Genomic DNA, 13944 nt, shown 5'->3' with positions numbered 1-13944 from the left:
TGGCCCAGGTATCCTGGATGGATATCGATCTCATTCCGTCAGTAGAGGATGCCTGGTTGTTCTTTAAAAGTGCTTTCCTCTCAATCTTAAATAAGCATGCCCCATAAAAAAAAATCTGAACTAAGAACAGATATAGCCCCTGGTTCTCCTCAGACTTGACTGCCCTTGACCAGCACAAAAACATCCTGTGGCGTACTGCATTAGCATCGAATAGCCCTCACGACATGCAACTTTTCAGGGAAGTTAGGAACCAATATACACAAGCAGTTAGGAAAGCAAAGGCTAGCTTTTTCAAACAGAAATTTGCATCCTGTAGCACTAACTCCAAAAAGTTTTGGGACACTGTAAAGTCCATGGAGAATAACAGCACCTCCTCCCACTGAGGCTAGGAAACACTATCACCACCGATAAATCTACAATAATCAAGAATTTCAACAAGCATTTTGCTACGGCTGGCCATGCTTTCCACCTGGCTACCACTACCCCGGTCACCAGCTCTGCACCCTCCGCTGCAACTTGGCCATGCCCCCCCCGCTTCTCCTTCACACTAATTCAGACAGCTGATGTTCAAAAAAGAGCTGCAAAATCTGGACCCCTACAAATCATCTGGGCTAGACAATCTGGACCCTTTCTTTCTAAAATTACTAGCCGAAATTGTCGCAACCCCTATTACTAGCCTGTTCAACCTCTCTTTCGTAACGTCTGAAATCCCCAGAGATTGGAAAGCTGCCACGGTCATCCCCCTCTTCAAAGGTGGTGACACTCTAGATCCAAACTGTTACAGACCTATATCCATCCTGCCCTGCCTTTCGAAAGTTTTTGAAAGCCAAGTTAACAAACAGATCACCGACCATTTCGAATCACACCGTACCTTCTCCGCTATGCAATCCGGTTTCCGAGCTGGTCATGGGTGCACCTCAGCCACACTCAAGGTCCTAAACGATATTATAACCACGATCGATAATACACAGTACTGTGCAGCCGTCTTCATCGACCTGGCCAAGGCTTTCGACTCTGTCAACCACCGCATTCTTATTGGCAGACTAAATAGCCTTGGTTTCTCAAATGACTGCCTCGCCTGGTTCACCAACTACTTCTCAGATAGAGTTCAATGTGTCAAATCGGAGGGCCTGTTGTCTGAACCTATGGCAGTCTCTATGGGGGTGCCACAGGGTTAAATTCTTGGGCCGACTCTTTTCTCTGTGTATATCAATGATGTCGCTCTTGCTGCTGGTGATTCTCAGATCCACCTCTACGCTGACGACACCATTTTGTATACATCTGGCCCTTCATTGGACACTGTGTTAACAAACCTCCAAACAAGCTTCAATGCCATACAACACTCCTTCCGTAGCCTCCAACTGCTCTTAAACACAAGTAAAACTAAATGCATGCTCTTCAATCGAACGCTGCTGGCACCCGCCCACCCGACTAGAATCACTACTCTCGACGGGTCTGACCTAGAGTATGTGGACAACTACAAATACCTAGGTGTCTGGTTAGACTGTAAATTTCGCAAAACAAAACCTCCTTCACTCATGCTGCCAAACATGCCCATGTAAAACGGACTATCCTACCGATCCTTGACTTCGGCGATGTCATTTACAAAATAGCCTTCAACACTCTACTCAGCAAATTGGATGTAGTCGATCACAGTGCCATCCGTTTTGTCACCAAAGCCCCATATACAGTGAGGGAAAAAAGTATTTGATCCCCTGCTGATTTTGTACGTTTGCCCACTGACAAAGAAATGATCAGTCTATAATTTTAATGGTAGGTTTATTTGAACAGTGAGAGACAGAATAACAACAAAATAATCCAGAAAAACGCATGTCAAAAATGTTATAAATTGATTTGCATTTTAATGAGGGGAAATAAGTATTTGACCCCTTCTCAATCAGAAAGATTTCTGGCTCCCAGGTGTCTTTTATACAGGTAACGAGCTGAGATTAGGAGCACACTCTTAAAGGGAGTGCTCCTAATCTCAGTTTGTTACCTGTATAAAAGACACCTGTCCACAGAAGCAATCAATCAATCAGATTCCAAACTCTCCACCATGGCCAAGACCAAAGAGCTCTCCAAGGATGTCAGGGACAAGATTGTAGACCTACACAAGGCTGGAATGGGCTACAAGACCATCGCCAAGCAGCTTGGTGAGAAGGTGACAACAGTTGGTGCGATTATTCGCAAATGGAAGAAACACAAAAGAACTGTCAATCTCCCTCGGCCTGGGGCTCCATGCAAGATCTCACCTCGTGGAGTTGCAATGATCATGAGAATGGTGAGGAATCAGCCCAGAACTACACGGGAGGATCTTGTAAACTTTATGTAAAGTGTTACCAAGAAAACAATTGGTAACACACTACGCTGTGAAGGACTGAAATCCTGCAGCGCCCGCAAGGTCCCCCTGCTCAAGAAAGCACATATATAGGCCCGTCTGAAGTTTGCCAAAGAACATCTGAATGATTCAGAGGAGAACTGGGTGAAAGTGTTGTGGTCAGATGAGACCAAAATCGAGCTCTTTGGCATCAACTCAACTCGCCGTGTTTGGAGGAGGAGGAATGCTGCCTATGACCCCAAGAACACCATCCCCACGTCAAACATGGAGGTGGAAACATTATGCTTAGTGGCTGTTTTTCTGCTAAGGGGACAGGACAACTTCACCGCATCAAAGGGACGATGGACGGGGCCATGTACCGTTAAATCTTGGGTGAGAACCTCCTTCCCTCAGCCAGGGCATTGAAAATGGGTCGTGGATGGGTATTCCAGCATGACAATGACCCAAAACACACAGCCAAGGCAACAAAGGAGTGGCTCAAGAGGAAGCACATTAAGGTCCTGGAGTGGCCTAGCCAGTCTCCAGACCTTAATCCCATAGAAAATCTGTGGAGGGAGCTGAAGGTTCGAGTTGCCAAATGTCAGCCTCAAAACCTTAATGACTTGGAGAAGATCTGCAAAGATGAGTGGGACAAAATCCCTCCTGAGATGTGTGCAAACCTGGTGGCCAACTACAAGAAATGTCTGACCTCTGTGATTGCCAACAAGGGTTTTGCCACCAAGTACTAAATCATGTTTTGCAGAGGGGTCAAATACTTATTTCCCTCATTAAAATGAAAATCAATTTATAACATTTTTGACATGCGTTTTTCTGGACTTTTTTGTTGTTATTCTGTCTCTCACTATTCAAATAACCCTACCATTAAATTATACACTGATCATGTCTTTGTCAGTGGGCAAACGTACAAAATCAGCAGGGATCAAATACTTTTTTCCCTCACTGTAATACCCACCACTGTGACCTGTACGCTCTTGTTGGCTGGTCCTCACTACATATTCGTCGCCAAACCCACTGGCTCCAGGCCATCTATAAATCACTGCTAGGCAAATCCATGCCTTATCTTAGCTCATTGGTCACCATAGCAACACCCACCCGTAGTATGCGCTCCAGCAGGTACCTCCTTTGGCCACCATTCCTTCCAGTTCTCTGCTGCCAATGACTGGAACGAACTGCGAAAATCTCTGAAGCTGGAGACTCTTATCTCCCTCACTAACTTTAAGCATCAGTTGTCAGAGCACCTTACCGATCACTGCACCTGAAATTAGCCCACCCAACTACCTCATCCCCATATTGTTATGTATTTTGCTCATTTGCACCCCCAGTATCTCTATTTGCACATCATCTCTTGCACATCTATCATTCCAGAGTTAATACTAATTGTAATTATTTTGCGCTATGGCCTATTTATTGCCTTACCTCCATAACTTGCTACATTTGCACACACTGTATATATATTTTATATTTTCTGTTGTATTTTTGACTTTATGTTTTGTTTTACCCCATATGTAACTCTGTGTTTTTGTTTTTATCGCACTGCTTTGCTTTATCTTGGCCAGGTCGCAGTTGTAAATGAGAACTTGTTCTCAACTGGCTTACCTGGTTAAATAAAGGTGAAATACAAAAACAAAAAAATAAAAAAGTGTTCCTGTCTCAGGCGCCGCTCCAGAATCTCCCATAAGTGTTCCTGTCTCAAGAATCTCCCATAAGTGTTCCTGTCTCAAGAATCTCCCATAAGTGTTCCTGTCTCAAGAATCTCCCATAAGTGTTCAATTGGGTTGAGAGCTGGTGACTGAGATGTCCATGGCCTATTGTTTAGACCGTTTTCATGCTCATCAAACCATTCAGTGACCACGGTAGCCAAAATAATGGCCAAAATAATGGCCTGCCCAGTATTTTTATGCTATACATGACCCTAAGCATGATGGGAAGCACACCTGTGTGGAAGCACCTGCTTTCAATAGATTTTCAATACACTTTGTATCCCTCATTTACTCAAGTGTTTCCATTATTTTGGCAGTTACCTGTACATCATCCTAATAAAATAAAAATGATAATATTCCGAGCTTAAATGTGCAACCAGAGGGAAAAAAACTCTAGACCACCTTTACTCTACACACAGAGACGTATACAAAGCTCTCCCACGCCCTCCATTTGGCAAATATGACCATGATTCTATCCTCCTGATTCCTGCTTACAAGCAAAAACTGGAAGCACCAGTGACTAGGTCAATAAAGAAGTGGTCAGATGACGCAGATGCTAAGCTACAGGACTGTTTTGCTAGCACAGACTGGAATATGTTCTGGGATTTTTCCGATGGCATTGAGGAGTACACCACATCAGTCACTGGCTTCATCAATAAGTGCATCGATGACGTCATCCCCACAGTGACCGTAAGTACATACCCCAACCAGAAGCCATGGATTACAGGCAACATCCGCACTGAACTAAAAAGTAGAGCTGCCTCTTTTAAGGAGCAGGACTCTAACCCGGACGCTTATAAGAAATCCCGATATGCTCTCCGACGAACCATCAAACAGGCAAAGCATCAATACAGGACTAAGATTGAATCGTACAAAACACCGGCTCCGACGCTCGTCGGATATGGCAGGGCTTGCAAACTATTACAGACTACAAAGGGAAGCACAGCCGTGAGCTGCCCAGAGACACGAGCCTACCAGACGAGCTAAATCACTTCTATGCTCGCTCGTAGCAAGCAACACTGAAGCATGCATGAGAGCATCAGCTGTTCTGGACGACTGTGTGATCACGCTCTCCGTAGCCAATGTGAGTAAGACCTTTAAACAGGTCAACATTCACAAGGCCGCAGGGCCAGACGGATTACCAGGACATGTACTCCGAGCATGCGCTGACCAACTGGCAAGTGTCTTCACTAACATTTTCAACCTGTCCCTGACTGAGTCTGTAATACCAACATGTTTCAAGCAATCTCTATTGCACTCCACACTGCCCTTTCCCACCTGAACAAAAGGAACACCTACGTGAGAATGCTATTCATTGACTACACCTCAGCATTCAACACCATAGTGCCCTCAAAGCTCATCACTAAGCTAAGGACCCTGGACTAAACATCTCCCTCTGCAACTGGATCCTGGACTTCCTGACAGGCCGCCCCCAGGTGGTAAAGGTAGGTAACAACACATCTGCCACACTGATCCTCAACACGGGGGCCCCTCAGGGGTGTGTGCTCAGTCCCCTCCTGTACTGCCTGTTCACCCATGACTGCATGGCCAGGCACGACTCCAACACCATCATTAAGTTTGCTGACGACACAACACCGACAACGATGAGACAGCCTATAGGGAGGAGGTCAGAGACCTGGCCGTGTGGTGCCAGGATAACAACCTCTCCCTCAATGTGATCAAAAACAAAGGATATGATTGTGGACTACAGGAAAATAAGGACTTTGCACACCCCCATTCTCATCGACGGGGCTGTAGTGGAGCAGGTTGAGAGCTTCAAGTTCCTTGGTGTCCACATCACCAACAAACTATCATGGTCCAAATGCACCAAGACAGTCGTGAAGAGGGCACGACAAAGCCTATTCCCCCTCATGAGATTTGGCATGGGTCCTCAGATCCTCAAAAAGTTGTACAGCTGCACCATCGAGAGCATCCTGACCGGTTGCATCACCGCCTGGTATGGCAACTGCTCGGCCTCCTACCGCAAGGCACTACAGAGCGTAATGCATACGGCCCAGTATATCACTGGGGCCAAGCTTCCTGCCATCCAGGACCTCTATACCAGGCGGTGTCAGAGGAAGGCCGTAAAAATTGTCAAAGACTCCAGCCACCCTAGTCATAGACTGTTCTCTCTGCTACCGCACAGCAAGCGGTACCTTAGTCCTTTTTGGGTAACACTTTACATGTAGTTGTTCCTATAGGGTAACACTTTACATTAAGTTGTTCCTATATGGTAACACTTTACATTAAGTTGTTCCTATAGGGTAACACTTTACATTAAGTTGTTCCTATATGGTAAGACTTTACATTAAGTTGTTCCTATAGGGTAACACTTTACATTAAGTTGTTCCTATATGGTAACACTTTACATTAAGTTGTTCCTATATGGTAACACTTTACATTAAGTTGTTCCTGTAGGGTAAAACTTTACATTTAGTTGTTCCTATAGGGTAACACTTTACATTAAGTTGTTCCTATAGGGTAACACATTACATTAAGTTGTTCCTATAGGGTAACACTTTACATTAAGTTGTTCCTATAGGGTAACACTTTACATTAAGTTGTTCCTGTAGGGTAAAACTTTACATTTAGTTGTTCCTATAGGGTAACACTTTACATTAAGTTGTTCCTATAGGGTAACACATTACATTAAGTTGTTCCTATAGGGTAACACTTTACATTAAGTTGTTCCTATAGGGTAACACTTTACATAAAGTTGTTCATTTTTGGGTAACACTTTACATGTAGTTGTTCCTATAGGGTAACACTTTACATTAAGTTGTTCCTGTATGGTAACACTTTACATTAAGTTGTTCCTATAGGGTAACACTTTACATTAAGTTGTTCCTATATGGTAAGACTTTACATTAAGTTGTTCCTATAGGGTAACACTTTACATTAAGTTGTTCCTATATGGTAACACTTTACATTAAGTTGTTCCTATATGGTAACACTTTACATTAAGTTGTTCCTATATGGTAACACTTTACATTAAGTTGTTCCTATATGGTAACACTTTACATTAAGTTGTTCCTATATGGTAACACTTTACATTTAGTTCTTCCTATATGGTTGGTTTTGTGGTTGCCTTTTTGTCTCTCAACGTGTTTGTGTGTGTGTGTCTGTCTGTCTGTGTGTGTGTGTATCTGCATGCCTGCAGGCCAATGGGCATAAGGAAAGCAGATGACTGCAATACATGAATTATGTAAGCAGGTAGGCTACTGTACACTTTGATCTGTTCTGAAATTGAATAGCCACAATGCACTGTATGCCTGACCCCTATCTAATACTTTACTTGTATAATCCATCTATTGTGTTCAGTGAAATGTGTGGCCCCGTTGTGAAGAATCCCTGACCAAGCAACATGAAGTAGCATAGAGAGGTATACCGCTGTCTGGTTTGTCGAGGGTTGTTAAGTTCTGTAACTGGATACATTTGTGTTTTGATGTCGCTTTTATTGTCCTCTTTCCATTGTAAAGGTCCAGAACGTTCCACATGTACATTATCACGATGTTGACTACAAAAATGTATCATGCCAACAAAGAATACAATTGAAACTATTAAACGAAATGTTTCAGAAAACACACCCAAAAAACAGCAACAGAAAAAGGAACATCTATCCATGTTACACATTTGATGCTCACATATAGTCCACATTTATGAACTTCTATTATGATTGAAAATGATGTCCAATTCAAACCCCAATGGAGATGATGTTCCTCTGACAAAATATTATCAGACACCAGAGGTCGTGGAACGTCCAATTTCTCTGACTTCTCTAAACCAGTCCACAGTCCATTGGTTATACATTACTTCTCTAACGTCTCTAAACCAGTTAATTGGTTATGCATTACTTCTCTAACATCTTTAAACCAGTTAATTGGTTATACATTACTTCTCTAAACCAGTTAATTGGTTATTCATTACTTCTCTAACATCTTTAAACCAGTTCATTGGTTATACATTACTTCTCTAAACCAGTTAATTGGTTATACATTACTTATCTAACATCTCTAAACCAGTTAATTGGTTATTCATTACTTCTCTAACATCTTTAAACCAGTTCATTGGTTATACATTACTTCTCTAAACCAGTTCATTGGTTATACATTACTTCTCTAACGTCTCTAAACCAGTTAATTGGTTATACATTACTTCTCTAACGTCTCTAAACCAGTTAATTGGTTATACATTACTTATCTAACGTCTCTAAACCAGTTAATTGGTTATGCATTACTTATCTAACGTCTCTAACCCAATTAATTGGTTATACATTACTTCTCTAAACCAGTTCATTGGTTATACATTACTTCTCTAAACCAGTTAATTGGTTATGCATTACTTCTCTAAACCAGTTAATTGGTTATACATTACTTCTCTAAACTAGTTCATTGGTTATACATTACTTCTCTAAGTTCTCTAAACCAGTCCATGGTCCATTGGTTATACATTATATTGTTGTCTGTGGAGAAAATGTGAACTAGCGTAATGCTAACAATCAATGATATGGATTAGTTTGCTGCAAAATAAGTTTGAGAAACTGGAGGTTAAAGTACATCAGGGTTTCTGTAACACTGGTTAAATTGGGTTAAATTGAGCCAGTGAGAAAATGTAGTTTATTCATTTTTTTACTATTGATAAATGAATGTTCTATGCACATTTCGTATATCAAAATGTAATTATATTGCTTGTATTCTTTCAGACCGTTTGAAATCCCTCTCCAGACACCAATTTGTGGGAAATAAACCAGTGTGATTTAAATACCATGATTAGATTAGCTTTGATAGAAAAAAGAAGAGAACAGGTACGAACAGGTACTTCAAAATAAGAGTTTTATTTCATTCAATGAGAATTGTGACTTTTAGCAGCCTGTCAGGACAGTAGGAATCTCAGACATCAATGGCGCTGACCCTCACAGGCATCCATGATCCTTCTGATGGAGTGAACTCTCATCATGGTGCTCATGCCCATGTCTCTGATACTCCTGTACTCTCCAGGCCTCACGTACATCATCCTGCCTCTGAAGTGGGGCTGCTTCGTACATGAGCCAGTGGCCGTCCATCACGTTGCAGGACTGCATCTCGGACATGCGGAAGCGCTCCTGGATGGACTCGCAGTCATCCATCAGCTCGTGCATCTGGCCTCCGAAGCTCTCCCTCTCGTACAGCCTCATTCTGAACTGTCCCCTGTGCTGTTGGGGAGAGAGAACATTGACAGTTACTACTGTGTGTACTCTATGCTTCCAGTATTACATGTATCATTGCTTGTCAGCTGACTTATACAGTAACAGAGGCCTGGACCACGTTCATTAGGGACAAACTGTTTCGATAATACCTAAACTTGTCCAATTAGAACACAGATTTTTGTTTTCTGTTACAAAACGTTTGGCTACGGTGTGCCCTGCTGAACACGACCCAGATGAAAAGCACATCAAGTATCAGATGTACAGAGTCCTAATAACTCAAACTTGATCACCATTAACGAACATCTAGCTACTCAAACATATAAGAATGCACTCTTTATAAGAGAAATGGCATGAACCACATCATAAATATAATCATGTCATCATCAAACACAAGGAGATGGTGGAACTCCAACGGTGGACATCTTACCATCGGGATCATGCGGGAGGAACGGATGGACTCCAGCATGGTCATACCCCCCATGCCCATCATGGAGCCCATACGCTGGAAGTCGGAGTACTCTCCCCTCTTCAGGAACATCTGGTTGCCCATGAAGTTGGAGCGGTCATAGATGACGAAGCAGCCCATCTCCACCCTGACGGACTGGCAGCGGGTCAGGTACATGTTGAGGTCGGGGCAGTCGCTGCTGGCCTCATAGCTGCGACCCTGGAAGTTCCTCTCCTCGTAGAAGATGATCTGAGAGGGAATGGAAACAAGTTAGGCTTTTGATCATATATTTAGGCTTTAATATGATTGCGAACGTATCCCCCGGTGCTCTGAGAAATACAGTTTCTGGAAGACAGCTACGAGTGACTACTTCATCATAACGAAACACGATTTGATCATTTGCTACGCTGAGAAATTATTTTGCCTCTGACCTCTTCACCTATGTTGAGAAGACTACAAAGGCTATGATTTTTAATGTTTTACATAATTAATATGGTTAATTATTATTAATTGATTGTGATTAATTTGTCATTACTGTTTAATATTTAAAAACATAATTATAATTATTCACTTTGTATATAATGCATATCAACTGCATGATCTCGTATAATGACGCCTTACATTATTTTGATAAAACAAATAGTTTAGCATTATTTAGCTGTAAAACTGTGCTTTATTCTCACTGATTGATATTATTTTGATTTTGTGGTTACAGCTGCTATGCCAGACACTATATTCATATTTCAATGGCCAGCTCTTATACTGAATAACAACCCACTGCTCGGTATTACCCTGCTCATGGTTACGGTGGTTTAGCTTGATGGTGAAGCTTGACACGCAGAAGGCACGGTGTGTTGTGTCGATCCAGTAGCACTTTTATATTGACATTGGGTCCACAGGGCACCTTGCACACCTTTGTGCTAAATAACATGAGTCATCACAAAGCCCACGTGGGGCTTGTATACATTTTACACAGCACATCTCAATTAGTTATTATTGGATGCTGAATGCAGCATGGGGCCATGACATATATTGTTCTCACCAGAAATAGAACATTGCATATTCTTCAGTTTGGGTGATTATGCTAGTGGGTACTTTACCAGGTCAAAATACAGTTACAGTATATTTACTAGTGAACTTGGTCACACTTAGTGAACTTGGTCATACTTAGTGAACTTGGTCACACAGTGAATTTGGTCACACTAAGTGAACTTGGTCACACTTAGTGAACTTGGTCGCACTAAGTGAATTTGGGTACACTCAGTGAATTTGGTCACACTTTATATTAAGTTGCACAAACACCATATAGCTAGTTACCTGACATTGTATTTATTGGTGTGATTACATATCTACACAGTATACTGTCACAACTTTGAGTACAGTATTTGACCAGTTTCTTTTAATTCAATAATTGTTGATAAACCTTATCTGTTGAAATGTTTACAGTTCTGTATTGTAATTACATTTTGAAAGCTTGGGACTATAAGATTCTATCTGCATTTTTGTCAGGATTGAGTTATACACATGTCCTTGTTCTGTTCAATGTTCTCTTCCTATGTATACTCTAATTAGCCCAATTCATGTTAAGTTCAAAAGAATACAAGATCAAAATGTCTGACACCATTCAAACCAATGAGGATTCGGAACTTTAAAGCCAATTATCTCAGAATCATCTTTTTGCAGATAGAACCTTACAGTCCCAAGCTCTCGATTTTGGTTAGCAAGATATTGTTATAGAGTTGCTGCATATCATAAATGAAGAAATGTGAACACATTTTTAGTTCAACTTAAGCACAACATTTCTCAGCAGGACAAAGACGTTGCAGATAGAGGGTTATTTTAAAGGTGGCTGTTTGACTTCATGAGGACAAGCACTGGATGAAGAAACATTACTATTTGGCAGCTTTACTGGTCTGACCACATTGACAACATAACATCAACTTCCTGGTTCTTCTCAAAATAACAAAAAATACGAATCAGAGGACAAAGTAATTATCAGGTAAATAATGAACTAATATAACACTACTGATTCCCAACATTTTAGAAATACATAAATAGTGCCATAAAAAAAAGAAAATCAGTAAAATAATACCTCACAATAAAGTAATGCTACAATATTTTCCCACTGTTCAGCTTTGATTGAATTCCATCTCAGTTCCATCTCAATTGATCTGGAATATGTTTCCAAAGACTGACATAATAATTCAGCTAATATTAGGGCAGCTAGGGTTAGCTGGAAACAATCATTATCCTATATTTTACCCCCCAGTGACGTAGTTCTAAAAGTGGCATTCAGTATGTGACATTATAGGACTGGCTTGCACCACAATATAGAATGATGACTCATGAGTTCTAGAACAATAAATATGGAGATGTGAATGCTGTCCAAAGTATAAAAGGGACAGGAGGTTGATCGTCCAGCATTCCATCTGAAATTGGATAAGAGATTGGATCACCATCACCATGACCATGGGCAAGGTAAGTGTCACTGCAAGTCTTCCTCCTCCATGCCTATCTCTCTGGGTCTATCCATGCAGCCATGCATTCCAAAGAAGACGATCGGATCGGAAACACAAGGCATTGCTAATCAAATGAGCATTAGTGCACTCATTTCAACTATCAAGCACTAACTGTGTGATTGTCTTTGTAGATCATCTTCTACGAGGACAAGAACTTCCAGGGTCGTTCCTATGAGACCAGCAACGACTGTGCAGAGGTCACCTCCTACCTGAGCAGGTGCAACTCCTGCAGGGTGGAGAGCGGCTGCTTCATGGTCTATGAACGCCCCCAACTTCATGGGTCACCAGATGATGGTTAGGAGAGGAGAGTACCCCGACAACCAGCGCCTGATGGGCATGGCCATGAGCGACTGCATCAGGTCCTGCCGTAACATCCCCAGTGTAAGTAATGCAGTGTGTAGCTGCTTGTTAGCTGATGCAAATAGTTTCAACCGCACTGGTCGTGAACTCGTGTCATCAACAAGATTTTACATTTAAATGTATGAGCCCACCGGTTGGATCTACAGTAGTTCCGTATCACAGGAGGCTGCTGAGGGGAGAACGGCTCATAATAATGGCCGGAACAGTGCAAATGGAATGGCATCAAAAACATGGAGACCGTGTGTTTGATGTATTTGATACCATTCCACTGATTCCGCTCCAGTCATTACCACGAGCCCCCTTCTCCCTAATTAAGGTGCCACCAACATCCTGTGTTCCATCAACAGTATAGGGGACAGTTCAGAATGAGACTGTACGAGAGGAGAACTTCGGAGGCCAGATGCACGAGCTGATGGATGACTGTGACTCCATCCAGGAGCGTTACCGCATGTCCGACTGCCAGTCCTGCAACGTGATGGAGGGCCACTGGCTCATGTACGAGCAGCCCCACTTCAGAGGCAGGCAGATGTATGTGAGGGCCTGGAGAGTACAGGAACCTCAGAGAGATGGGAAACAACTCCATGAATAGATTCATGTCGATTAGACGTATCACTGATTCCTGTTAAAGTCACAAACCTTTTAGTTTAATTTAATAAAGTGTTTCATTTTAATTTTCCTGATGTGTCCTAGTTCTTTAAAACATAACAACCACTTCATAAATCAAAAGAAACCAATTAGTAAAACAAGTGCGTAAGGTCTGGTGTCTGACAAGAGCCAATACGCTTGGAGAGTAGACATATCACAAACAGGAAAATGGAACCATTATCAGTTTTGGGGTAACATTATATTTGATAGCAAAGAACGTGAGATAGCTAACTAGCTGTAAGTAGGTGAATTGTTTTGTCCCACAGTTAGCCAAGTTAGTTAGCCAGCTAGCTAAAGTTATTTAAAGATAGTTAACAGCCACTCCTAAACTATTTTACTAGCTACTGTAATGCTCTTGTGTCAAGAACATGCCTCCAAAAATGACAAGGTGTCTGCAGTTGTGTTTACATTTTACAGATTGTGATATAATCCACTTTTCTAAGTGAATGGTGCTAGTTGTAGTTTTAGAAGACTACAGCACTAACTTGTATACATGTACATGGTAGACCACTCCTTTACAAAGATCAGTATTCATTTTAATCAGGCATGCATCATTTGACAAAGGGACATGGTGTCACCGACATTCAAAATGTTGAGATACTCTGTCATTAGTTTCAATGAATAAATAATTGAAGTTGAATCCATAAATACATTTAAGTTCAATAAAAGTAATGCAATATGTTTGGAAAGGGGATACATCACAAATATAAAAAATAGTGAAGCCACCTTATCAGTTTTTGAGTTTTATGAGT

General features: G+C 41.6%; 2 pseudogenes; one reads left to right on the top strand and one right to left on the bottom strand.

Moving 5' to 3' along the window:
* Positions 1-8898: 8898 nt before the first annotated feature.
* Positions 8899-10512, bottom strand: LOC121583426 (annotated as a pseudogene).
* Positions 10513-12104: 1592 nt separating this feature from the next.
* On the top strand, positions 12105-13173 carry LOC121583427 (annotated as a pseudogene).
* Positions 13174-13944: the final 771 nt, after the last annotated feature.

Source organism: Coregonus clupeaformis, chromosome 23 (assembly GCF_020615455.1).
Source record: "Coregonus clupeaformis isolate EN_2021a chromosome 23, ASM2061545v1, whole genome shotgun sequence".
NCBI lineage: Eukaryota > Metazoa > Chordata > Actinopteri > Salmoniformes > Salmonidae > Coregonus > Coregonus clupeaformis.
This window is presented reverse-complemented; position numbering and strand designations above follow the sequence as displayed.